The sequence below is a fragment of the Enhydra lutris genome, unplaced genomic scaffold (assembly GCF_002288905.1).
Source record: "Enhydra lutris kenyoni isolate GAN:26980312 unplaced genomic scaffold, ASM228890v2 scaffoldscaffold22, whole genome shotgun sequence".
In the NCBI taxonomy this organism is placed as follows: Eukaryota; Metazoa; Chordata; class Mammalia; order Carnivora; family Mustelidae; genus Enhydra; species Enhydra lutris.
The window spans coordinates 4,826,484-4,837,693 of NW_019154106.1; the positions used below are offsets into that span (position 1 = coordinate 4,826,484).

The 11,210-nt window shown below is 46.8% G+C and overlaps 1 protein-coding gene across 3 annotated transcripts in view; it reads left to right on the forward strand.

Moving 5' to 3' along the window:
• Positions 1-11,210, forward strand: part of LOC111149436 (lysine methyltransferase 5B) — a 51,940-nt gene that overhangs the window by 796 nt on the left and 39,934 nt on the right. The window contains exon 1 of one of the 3 annotated variants that reach the window (XM_022506510.1): positions 9,879-9,905. The exons of the other annotated variants lie outside the window; for them this stretch is intronic. The gene's annotated coding sequence lies outside the window, so the exon portion shown is untranslated. Of the gene's footprint in view, positions 1-9,878; positions 9,906-11,210 lie in introns of those variants that run through there. 3 annotated transcript variants of the gene reach the window in all.

Genomic DNA, 11,210 nt, shown 5'->3' on the forward strand with positions numbered 1-11,210 from the left:
GGGCGCGGCGGGTGGCGGCGGGCGGCGGCGGCGGCGGGCGGGGGCGCGGGCCTTGCAGTGGGCGCCGCCGCCGGAAGGGAGCGGTAGCGGCCACCGGGCAGCGCGGGGCCGGGAAGCGCCGGGGCGGCCCGCGGCCGCACGAGGGGAGCAGCCCCGCCGCTCGCGATTGGGGGACTCTGTTTTCCCTCTTCTCCAATGGGCAGCCGTGATCGGGCTCGCCCAATCTGCTACCTCTGCCGCGCTGCGCTTCGGCTTGTTTTTGTTTGGGCTCGAGCCTCGTTCCAGGTCTCCTCCGGGGCCCGTCCCCCACCCTCCCCGTCCCTCCGCTGACAGCGGCGCCGGCTTCGGGCCGCGGCTCGCCTCCCGCTCCCCAGGTCCCCTCGGTCCCCGGCCGCCCCGCAGAGTGGCGGTCGTCCGTCTGCACGCCCGGAGGTGATGGGGATCGGCGTCGCTCCCACCTGTTGGGGGGGTGGGGATCGTGTTTTCGTGGCGACCGCGGGATCCGGCTTGCGAGAATGGTGTAGAAGCGCGTTGGACCGGAGGAAGGGGCTCTCTTTCTGTCGCCGGGCTCCTTTGACCCGGTTCAGGAGCTGTCGCTTCCGATCCCGCAAGTGGAAAAACTAGGGTTACTAAGGAGGTGAACGTGTGTTCCTTAAAGAGGATTTTTAGAAAAGTGGAATTCGGCCTCGTGGGGAGGTCTTATGTAGAGTAGCGGGCGGATGAATTGGTCGGTCGTGATTGTGACTTTGCATCAGGTCCGTTTTACACTTAAGCTACTTTAAACTTTCTCAAAGTGTGGTTAAACGTGGTCGGAAGACGGCCGTAGGATCGTCAGAGGAAGCAGTTGCCCGCTGGAGCTTTTTCCTGTCGTTTTTGACACGGAGAACACGGCTGTCACTTGTGATGATTAGTTGTAAAAGCATAAGTATTTCGGAAGGGGCGGGGAGAAATCATTTTTGTCTGAAATAATCGCGGGTAACTTGTGTATATTGAAATGACACGTACCTAAAGAGTTACTTGCTGTGGATACAAGTTTACTTTGTTGCCGAACGTTTGGCAACTTGAAACACAGGTGTGGCCCCGTCCCTGTCGGAGCTCCCTATATTCGCAGAGTAAAGTCCACAGACGCTTTAATCCCAGCATGTGGGGAAACTCCCGGCCCATTTTCCAGTTCGTACTCTTTAAACATTATACGTTCTACTCTCCCTTTCCCAGGCTGTAATGCAGCGAGCTTCCCATGCCTGGCGCCGTTTGGTCCGCGTTCCTAGCTCGGCTCTGCCCCCTGCCCGTCCCACACCCCCCATCCGTCAGAAAGGTCCAGTGAGAAAGTTCTCTGCAAAGACTGGCCCACTCTGGAGGACCACACTTCCTCTGCGTTCCCTGAACAGTGGTTACTTGGCATTTTATTTGGTTATTTGCCTGTCCCTTCAGTTTTTTTGTGAACTACGGTTAGGTTATTACTTCCTCTGCCTTGAGCAGGTGCCGAGTAGGTGCTTAGTAGGCATTTGATGAAAGTGAATTTGTCAATCTCCAGGTTACAGAGCTTCAAAGCTTGTATTTAGTTTTTTGAAATATGTCCTTTCTGATTTTACTTTAAAACGTTGTTATTCACAAAGCAACTTAGTTTGAGAGTGAAAGGATTATTATGGATACTTAGTCTTCCAGAGAGGAGGGCTTGATTTTGTACCCATGAACTTTGAAACCAGACTCTTTCAAAGTCATTTCCAAGTGCTCTCTTGCTGGTATGTTCATCTGTCTTATCAGACACACACTGAACTGCTTTCTGTCCTTGAACCAGATACTGGTGGGCTTACTGGGGGGGGGGGGGGGGGGGGGGGGGGGGGGGGTGGTGGAAGGTTGGGGTTTATAGCAGAATATGATGTGAAGGAAGTGGTCACAGGTTGTTCGTGTGTTCGAGCATAGAGTTTTGGGGATGTTGATGTGTCACTTTTCCCTTGTGTCATATAAATCTGGGATCAATTCTGACTTTTCTCTATGTAGGACATGAGTATATGGCCCAGTTGTGTTGCAAAGACACGTGTGCCATCTGAACAGCTCCTTGTCCCCAGGAATGTCCTTCCCATGGCTTGGGAGAGCAAATCCTTTCCGATAAACCATGTGGATTCCATTGTTTTATACTCTTGCCTACCATATATTAGCTTTACTTTTTCTCCACTCACCGGAATCCTTCTCCGTGGAGGAGGAGTTGCAGGACTCTGTTATATGTTAGCCCTAGAACACTGTAATTGTTGAGTTTTCCACACCGGGATCCTATGTCTTTGCTCTACAGTGACCCAGTACTGGTTACACAGACACACTAAGTAAATGGTGTAGTTCTAGCTCAGATACAGTTGTATGCAGTAGAAAGATGTTTTCTATATAGGATGTAAGTGAATTTTTCAGTCTGACTTTTAGTTACTCTTTATTTGGGGGGCAAAAACTTATTTAAGTGACATGTCTTGGTGTAGGAAATGGGTTTAATTGCTATAAGAAGCACAAGCTCAAATTATTACAAAATAAAATTAAAACTAGCTAATGCACTTTAAATTGTAATCATTAGGGTGTCCTAAGCATTAGAACACAGTGATTTGAAAAGTGATTTCTTGTATAGACTGCCAACTTTGAACTCATAAAACTACTTTCTGTTTGGAGCTCTTAAGTTTGAAATATGAGTTAAGCCCTGAAGTTTTAATGGCTGAGTTCCATTGAACATGCTGTACAAGGAAGGGGTCCTAGCGAACAGTAGGGAGTGAGTATCCTAGGTTTTTGTCTAAAGGATTTTTAATGAGGGAAAAGTTAACAGCTTTCTTTAAATTCTTTCTACCAACTCTACATCATCCCCCACCCCCAATCTCTACAAATCTGTTTTTATTTTACTTATTACTGTAGACCCTTTTCTCCTCCATAATTTGTTGTTTCCTAGAAGTGTTGGCTGAGAAGAAAGGTCATGCCTGACTGGTATCTATCTCGGAATTTATTAATGTGATCTGAGTTTCTTTTTGTCCTACTCAAATAAAGGAAAGCATTTGTCATTTACAAACATATTTTGATTCAACAGATGTATTCCTAAAATTTAGTCTTGCATATCTTAATTTATTTGCATTATAGGATTTTACTGTTTTAAAGGAATGCCATGGTAAGAATCCATCTGTACAGGAAAGATCCATAATCTTATTTTTGTAAAGCCATATTAACGCCTAATGTTAGGTTTAATAAACAAAACAAAATAAAACGCTTTTCCTTTTGACACCCCGTATTGGAGACAATTAGAGTGGATGTATTATCTTTGCAGAGCTGGTGATGGAACCAGGGACCAGTTGCATTCTAAAATATTCTCACGGGCTCCTGGGTGGCTCAGTGGGTTGGAGCCTCTCCCTTCGGCTCAGGTCATGATCCCAGAGTCCTGGGATCGAGTTCCGCATCGGGCTCTCTGCTCCTCGGGGAGCCTGCTTCCTCCGCTCTCTCTGCCTGCCTCTCTGCCTACTTGTGATCTCTGTCTGTCAAATAAATAAAATCTTTAAAAAAAAAAATATTCTCACAAAAGAAGAAAAGAAGTCACTGATTTCCATAACCATTGATGCTCAAAATTACGTTTCGCATCCATCATGCCAAAGGGTTCCTGGGACCAGTTCAGTCAGTCACTGTCTCCGGCTCCCGCCTCTGGCAGCCAGATCTGGGGCTGCCTGATGTCTGTGTGAGACAAACTTAAACCACACAGGGTTGTATGCAATTATGACTACTTAACCTATAATTCTGGAGTTTGATGAAGGACCATTGGAGTAAGAATCAATACCTGGGCTTCAGTCCGCTCTGTCATTATTTATATAAGACATGGGGCCAAGCCTCAGCTTCTACAACTGAACTTTAATCTCTGAGATCACTTCCAATTCTGAATTCTATTTTATCACTTACACCTAATCGCCACCCTGTTTTCTTTTAAGAACTGTTTTTAATATTTTGACATCCCTCTCTATACATGATTCATCCATGTATCTTATGTAGTTTTTCCTCCCTTTTTCTGAGTTGATGCTGTAGCTTACAGTCAGTTGGGTTTTAGAATCAAGAGGCCAGAGTATATTCATGGCCCCACAGCTTGAAGGCTCCTGCTTCTGGATGGCTCCTGTTCATGACTTGCTTCTCTACTAGATGTCTCTGTTTTCTGTATTAATAAGGGTGCGCTAAGGAGAAAGTAGATAGACCTAGGGAGCATTCCCTGGTGAGAAGCTTTTTTATTTATGGGCAATGCGCGTATCAAGTGGCTCAGGTGTTGGAGTAAACCCCAGACCTGAGCTTGAACACTGGGTTTTAGACCTGGCCTTACCCCTGAATAGCAGTTTGACTTCAGGAAAGCAATTTTATTCCTGAGCCATAGCCATCTCAAGTGTAGTGATCGTGCCTGTCTCCGCGACCTCGTAGGGTTGCCAAGCAGATGGACCCTCAGGGGTGTGTCGGGGTGAAACAAACACCTGTGTTTTCAACTTGAGCATCTTTATCAGAACTCCTGCTGGGCAGATCTCTGACGGCAGGGGCGTTGCCTTTCAGGTCTCAGGCAGAAGGTCCCTTCCCTGAAGGGTCATCCTGATTTCTACTCTGCATCCTTCTGCCCTCTTCTTCAGATAGCCAGTCTTCATAGGCTTCCCTTTGGACACGCAAGGTCTCCCACTCTAGTAGCCTTGCCCGGTTTTCTGAAAGCTGAAGCTCACCCGCGCCCTCTAGCGTTCCGTGGACGCAACAATATTCCAGCACCACGAACAGTGCCCAGGGGCCCCGGGTAGGTTCTTGATGAATGTTGGATTCTAGGTCTGCAGAATGGTTCATTTCGTCTGTCCAATTTGTGGAACAAGGTTGCAGTAGCTGATACAGTGTAACGCTCTCTGGGGACTATTCTTATTTTCAAGGAAATGCCTGTGTTGCATGTCGTGGAGGGATGTATGTTCTTAGCAAGAAAACCAGCCTGCGGTTAGAAGATGGAGTTCCCCCCACTGAGGAGTAAAGGGGGTCCTGATCCTTCAGCCAGTGAACCAGTGGAGTCTGGGGCTGGAGAGGCCATATGGAAACCTTCTCTCGTCTCCTTCAAAAGAGAAACAAAAACAGACCTCACTCAGGGTCCAAGAGGATTTAGACAAAACCAGGTGCCTCAGAAAATTTTGTTTGATATAGATACCAGGAGTGTTTTTGACACCACCAGCACCTCCCCCTCCCCCCAACCACCCCCCGCGCAAAAAAGGAGAGGGGCGGGTTTTTTTTTTCTTTTATATTTGTCCTTTTATTTCTTTTCCCTGGTCATCCAGTGTAAAGTCTGTTCCCACCTGGTTCTCTCTAACATTCTATTTGTTTCCTTTAAAGTTCTTAGCAGAATTTGCAGTTTCATACCTACTGGGTTGTTTCTTTTCCCGCGCTCTCCTCTGAGATCCAAGAAATTAGGAACCAAGCAACTTTTGTTCTAGGGCCTTACTCTTCAAATACGGGGCAAAGTATGTTTAAAATTTTGTTTGTGTCGCTTTCTTCAGAGTGTCAGGAGTGTACAGGCTCTCACTCAGCCTCGACTTAATTTGTTTCTAATTCTCTAAGGCTTGCTCTCGTCTGTAAAATGGGGGTGATCTCGTGTATGTTACTGTACATGTGAGAGAACTCAATGTTTTTGTTTCATGTTAAGACATAGTTGAATGTGCAGTGTATGATTAAGGGGCTGTGACGGGGGTAAATAGCAGGGTGCACGTACAGGTGTTGGCGCAGTTCTGGGATGCTGGTGAGAGCCATCGCGTGAATATGGTGCCTGGGACCCGGAGCTCAGAGCTTTTCTCTGTCGTGCCCGGGACTGCCAGGCTGCCCCTGCCGCACCCAGTTCTCCACTCCCCCCTTGAGCAGACGTTTCCTTAGCTGTGTGTTAGACTTCACAGCACTTACCCGTCTGCAGGACCTCCGCCTCTCCACGTGCCTGCCTCTTGCCCGACGTAGTTCCTTCTCTCTTCCCTCTCCCCTTTTCCTTCCACTAACTGCCTGTGAGAAAGCCCATTTTTTCCCTTTGGGTTCGTGTCTTGGTAGCCTATTATCTTGTCAGGAGGAATGAATTACTTTGGGCAGGCCAGGGATTCCTGAGCCTGGTTTTTGTTTTGTTTTGTTTTTTTAATCTAAGGTTTTTTGCTCTGCCGTTCTGTGATTCTCTGAATTGAGATGATGTGGAAACGCTTGGTAAAGTCCTTTTGTTAGTGTTGCTCTCTTCACGGCCCCCACTTTTTTCCTGAGTTCTGAGGTCTTCACCTGGGTTGTGGACTCCCCCCCCCCAAATTCAGCACAGTGAACCTTTCTCATCTTTCCTGCAAACCTGTTCTTTCTGTAGCTCAGTTTGTGGCAGTGTTGTAGTCTGCCCAGCTAGAGGCTTCTGGCCCATCTGAATTAAATTCCTTTCTGTCCCTCACCACCTGTGTCTAATTTGTTACCAAGTCTTGCCAGCCTTCTCTTTGAAACCCCGGAGCTTTCCGGAGCTTTCCCCCAGCTTTCCTCCCTCCCTCAGCCCTCTGCCCACTGCTACTGTTGCATTTGAGCTGCTCTCCGCCTCCAGCCACGTACTTTTTCACCAGTAGGATCCTTTCTAGAGTACAAGTGAGCAAATTCTGCCTCCTTCCGTCTGTATAATCGAGAGAAAAAAGTAGGTACTTTACAGGATTTGAGAATTAAATGGTAAATGAATGGAGGAACTATTATTTGTTTTTGTTTTATAAGTGGAGTTACAGTGGGGCACCCAGCTGGTGCGGTCAGTGGAGTGCGAGACTCTTGATCTCAGGGTTGTGAGTTCGAGCTTGATGCTGAGTGCAGGGATTCCTTAAAATAAAAAAAAAAAAAAGTGAAGTTGCACTAAGAAAAAATATGTCTTACCAGAAACACAATGGGCTAACTTCCACTGTAACAAAATCTGTAATCTCCCTGGATGTTGGTATGTGAGGTTTGGTAGTTTGGTAGGATTTTTAATTCTACATTGACATTTTTAATTCTACATTCTACATTGCTGCCCGAAGCCACATCCCTTCTCCTCAGGAGCATTCAGAAAAGCAAAGGTGGTCTCGGGTCCCTCTCATAATTGGCACCCCAGTCCTTTTATTCTCTTGAAACTCCTTTTGGTGGAAATGGTGATGTGGTTGTTTTCTTGGGGGAGTTATGGTAGGATAAGGAATGGAGGGGAAGTTTCTACTTGATTTAAGTTTTGTGAACAATGTGTCAGCATATCTGACCTTCTGTTTCTACCTTCATCGCTTGAGAAGGGGCCAGTTGGAGATCTTTATGAGCTCTTTCTGCTCGTTTGGTCCGTGTGGCGAACCGAGGAAGTAGGCTGTGGGCTGTATTTTCCTTTTACTTAGGAGGCATTTGTGAGGTTGAACGGCTTGTCCCTGGCTGCGGTGCTAGAGAGAAATGAATGGGGTCGGCGCGGACCTAGTGCGTGGACTCCACCCCTAGCCCATCCTGAACCCCATGCGCCCTGCCTCCTGCCAGACTTAGTCTTGGCCTCTGAGACCCAGCCCAAGAATTAACCTTTTGGAAATTTTTCCTCACCCAGGTCTTTGCCCAGTGAGAATGGATTCTTCTTTGTTCTGCTTACCTAGCGGCTTCTGAGGAACTGTAGGCTGTCCTTACAGACTTCTGACACTAGGTGGCATCTGTTTGTAGAAAAGTAAAATGCTGTGTGGGTCTGGGGGAGGAGTAACAAAAGAAGCATCCTTGATTTTATTTATAGGCATTACATGGATCAGATGTGGCGAGATGGGGACGCAGGTGGTTTTGTTTTGTTTTTTTGCAGAATTTGTCCCAAAAACCGCATCAGCTAGAACCTTTAGTTTAGAAATGCCTACCAAGACCATTGAAAACACAAATCTTTCTTATATCAAATCCTTTGTTGTGATACGTATTGGATGAAAATTGGATATTACTGGATAAATAAGGAACTGTGAATCAATAGTTTCTGCCCTGAGGCAGTTGGAGGGGGGAGTCGATTACATGCCCAGTTGTGGATGAGCAGGCCTGTGTGTTGTAATGTCTGATCGTGGACTTACCTGTAGTGCATGTTTTGTTGTTTCAGATGTTTTGCTAAGTGAAAAATCCTAGCTAAGAGTTTTAGTTTTCATTCTTACTGTAAAATTTTTACGTTAATATAAAAATGTACAATCATAACACTTCTATAGAAGGTCTTGGTTATCTGGGGTTAAAGCAGTTAAATGTGTGATTGAGATGCTGGCTTTACCTTCAGAATCCATATAGTTCTCTCTGTAGCTGTGGTTCACACGTGCAGGTGAAGGGGGGAAATGACCTTTTTAAAAAGTATATTTAAAACAACTTTTCAGAGGTGTTTAAGAGTTTTCCCTGTGATATGTTGGAGTTTTAATGTGTTTGGGGGGTCTGGGGACTGTAGAGCATTTTCACTTTGGTTTACTTTGTCATGGTCTCTGTATCAGTTGCCTGTGGCTGCTCTGACAAGCTACCACGAAGTTGGTGGCCTTGCACAGCAGAGATGGATTCTCAGTTGGGCAGGCTCTAGGGTCACCATCTGTTGCGCTTGGCTAAAGTCAAGGTGTGGTAGGGCTCCCCCTGGAGGCTGTAGGAGAGAATCCGTTCCTTGCCTCTGCCAGCTTCTGCCGCGGCGGTCTTTTGCCGGTGGCTGTGTCACTGCAGTCCTCCCCCTCTCCTCTGGGGTAATGGTGTCAAAGCTCCCTCTGTGGCTCTCCTAAGGCCTCTTGTGACAGCATTTAGAGCCCACTCATATAACCTGTGTCATCTCAAAATCCGTAATTTAAATCGCCTCCCCAGAGACCCTTTTCCTTACAAGCTGATAGTCGCAGATTCCAGATGAGGACCTGATATCCTTGAGGACTGATTTTCAGCCCACTGCATTCTCCTTGGGAGCAGTGAGCACGCCCAGCCCAGTGTGACTAGCAGCACTGGCTCTCGCCGTCCTGTCAGCTTGGATTTTTATCCGGCCACACCTCCTCTGCGCGGGGGGAAGCTGCTCCGAACCAGGTGCCGGCTCGTGCTGGGGCAGGTGGGGCTTGACCACCTGCGGCCGCCTGGGGAGGCTGTCAGACTGGCTCAAGCAAAGTGCTTGCTGAGTTTGACTCTGTCAAAGCTGGAAAAGAAAGCAGAAGCGATAGTCGTCTAACTTCTCGAATAACACTTCTTTCTGACAGTACTTATAGGAGCAGGTTGTCAGGTCACAGGTGTGACCGTGGATTCATGGTCGTCTCTGACAGATGGCGAGTGCGGCGCTGTCTTGTCGGAGGGCGTCACAGCCTTACTGTGTTGTGATGCGGGATGTTGACCACAGGTGTTTCTGGTAGCTTCACGGGCTGCTCGTCTTGGCCTGGTAGCATGCATTCCTGTTTGAGGGTCCCACGGAGCTTGGATATGTGTTGATTACAGATGAGTTTGGGATAACCATTGGTAAAGACTGATGTGTAATTCCCTGATCTGTTATTGTAGAGCCCTTTTGTAACTTCAGATTTACGAGAAAGAGCTAGTCCCCAGTTGGGCGTACATGTAGCGCGGCTCGGTTTGCGACCAGAAGGGGGATGTGATACGGATAGACCTGCGCTGTGTTGGGCCTTGTCCTAGGTTCCAGTGATCCGGAAGTGTGCCTTAGCCAGCACACGCGGCAGTGCGGGAGCCAAGAATTACCACGTCATCGCACGAAGAAGTACAGTTGTAATAAGCACCGTGAAAGAGCATATAACAAGGCAGTCTGTGGGATGAAGGACTGGGGTCGGGGGGCCACACGCGAGGGCAGCTTGCCGGCATCCCAACACAGAGGCCCTGTGTAGGGAACACGCCTAGCACACTCGCAGGCCCGGTCTGGAGTTGGAGCTGGAGTGAGGGGCGGGGACAGGGCTGGGTCCCAAAGGCCCCTTCTAGGCACTGGCAAGGTAAGTTCTCTTAATGGTAGTTGGTAACAATTTCCAAATACTTTTGTTTTCGCTATTGCATGTAGGCCAGGAGTGTGAGCCTAGAATGGAAACTGGATTTTCACTTCGCGGGTGGGACACTGTTGGCACCGACCCTAGCCTGTGCGCTCACTGCCGGACCCGTGTGGGTGCTTCTGTTCCTTTGCGGCGTCTCTGTTTGTCTTTTGTCTCCTCTTTGGATAGTGCTGGCTTTCATGTTATGCTCTTTGGTTTGCCTTCCTTGCGTTTATTTTAAATACATCGCTCCGGGGGGCCTGAGACTGTGGCCCTTGCGCACCAGCGTCCGTCCACAAGCATCAGAAATGTGGGGACCTATTTCAGTGACATGTGACTTCCCTGATGTTTGAATTACTGTATTTAAGGTTGTAGAAATTAGCTTTAACTTATATACATAAGAATGATGCGGAAGGATTTTTGTGCTTTTTTATTTTCCTTTTAAATTTTTCTTATAAAAGTAATACAGGCTCGTTTTGAAAAGCTGAACCTTGTGAAAAAAAATTACTCATGATCTCATTCTCTAGAGATAATACTGTTAACCATTTGGTGTTTTGAATCATTTTCTCAGCATATTGTAGCTGAATCACTTGCAAAGTGTTTGCTCTGCTTTTTCTCAGTGAAGTTTTTCCAAGTCCTCCAGCAAGCTAAAGCCTGCTTTAGTTAACAGCATGTGTTACCTTCTCAACCCCTTGGGACTTATTTCTTTGCCACTGGATAACTTCTCTAAGATAAACTGAGACAAGTTCAACATGTAAGCCATTAGAAAATTCTTGGTTATATCACGGGAATTATACATATTAAAATTCTTGATTCTTTTAGAATCTGTGTTTTCATTTTTTGGATACAGTTTTAAAAGCCTGGTTTGTGTTTAAGACATTCAGCAGGAAATGTCCAAAAGCTACAACTAGGAAAGGACTGGAACCAGCGTTTTTGAATTGGGCATGAGCAGTTAAATTGAAAGTCACCGAACAGTTTATAATCCCCCATGTGTCACAAAGGGGCGGTGGAAGGAGAGAAGTTCGTTGACACTTGTCGAGGATCTGTCACTGCTGGAAACAGTGCGGGCACTTGACAGGAACCAAGCGCAGTTTCTATGAAACAGCTCTGTGCTTTCCTTTGAGAAAATTTCAAATGTCAGCAAGGTTTTTGTTTGATGGTTGTTTTTTTTTTTTTTTTCCTAATTTACAAATAGTAAATTTTGGGGGTGGGAATTTTTAAAAATATTAATCCTGTTCCCCCAAAGACAAGGAATGCTGTTGGTGATTTTTA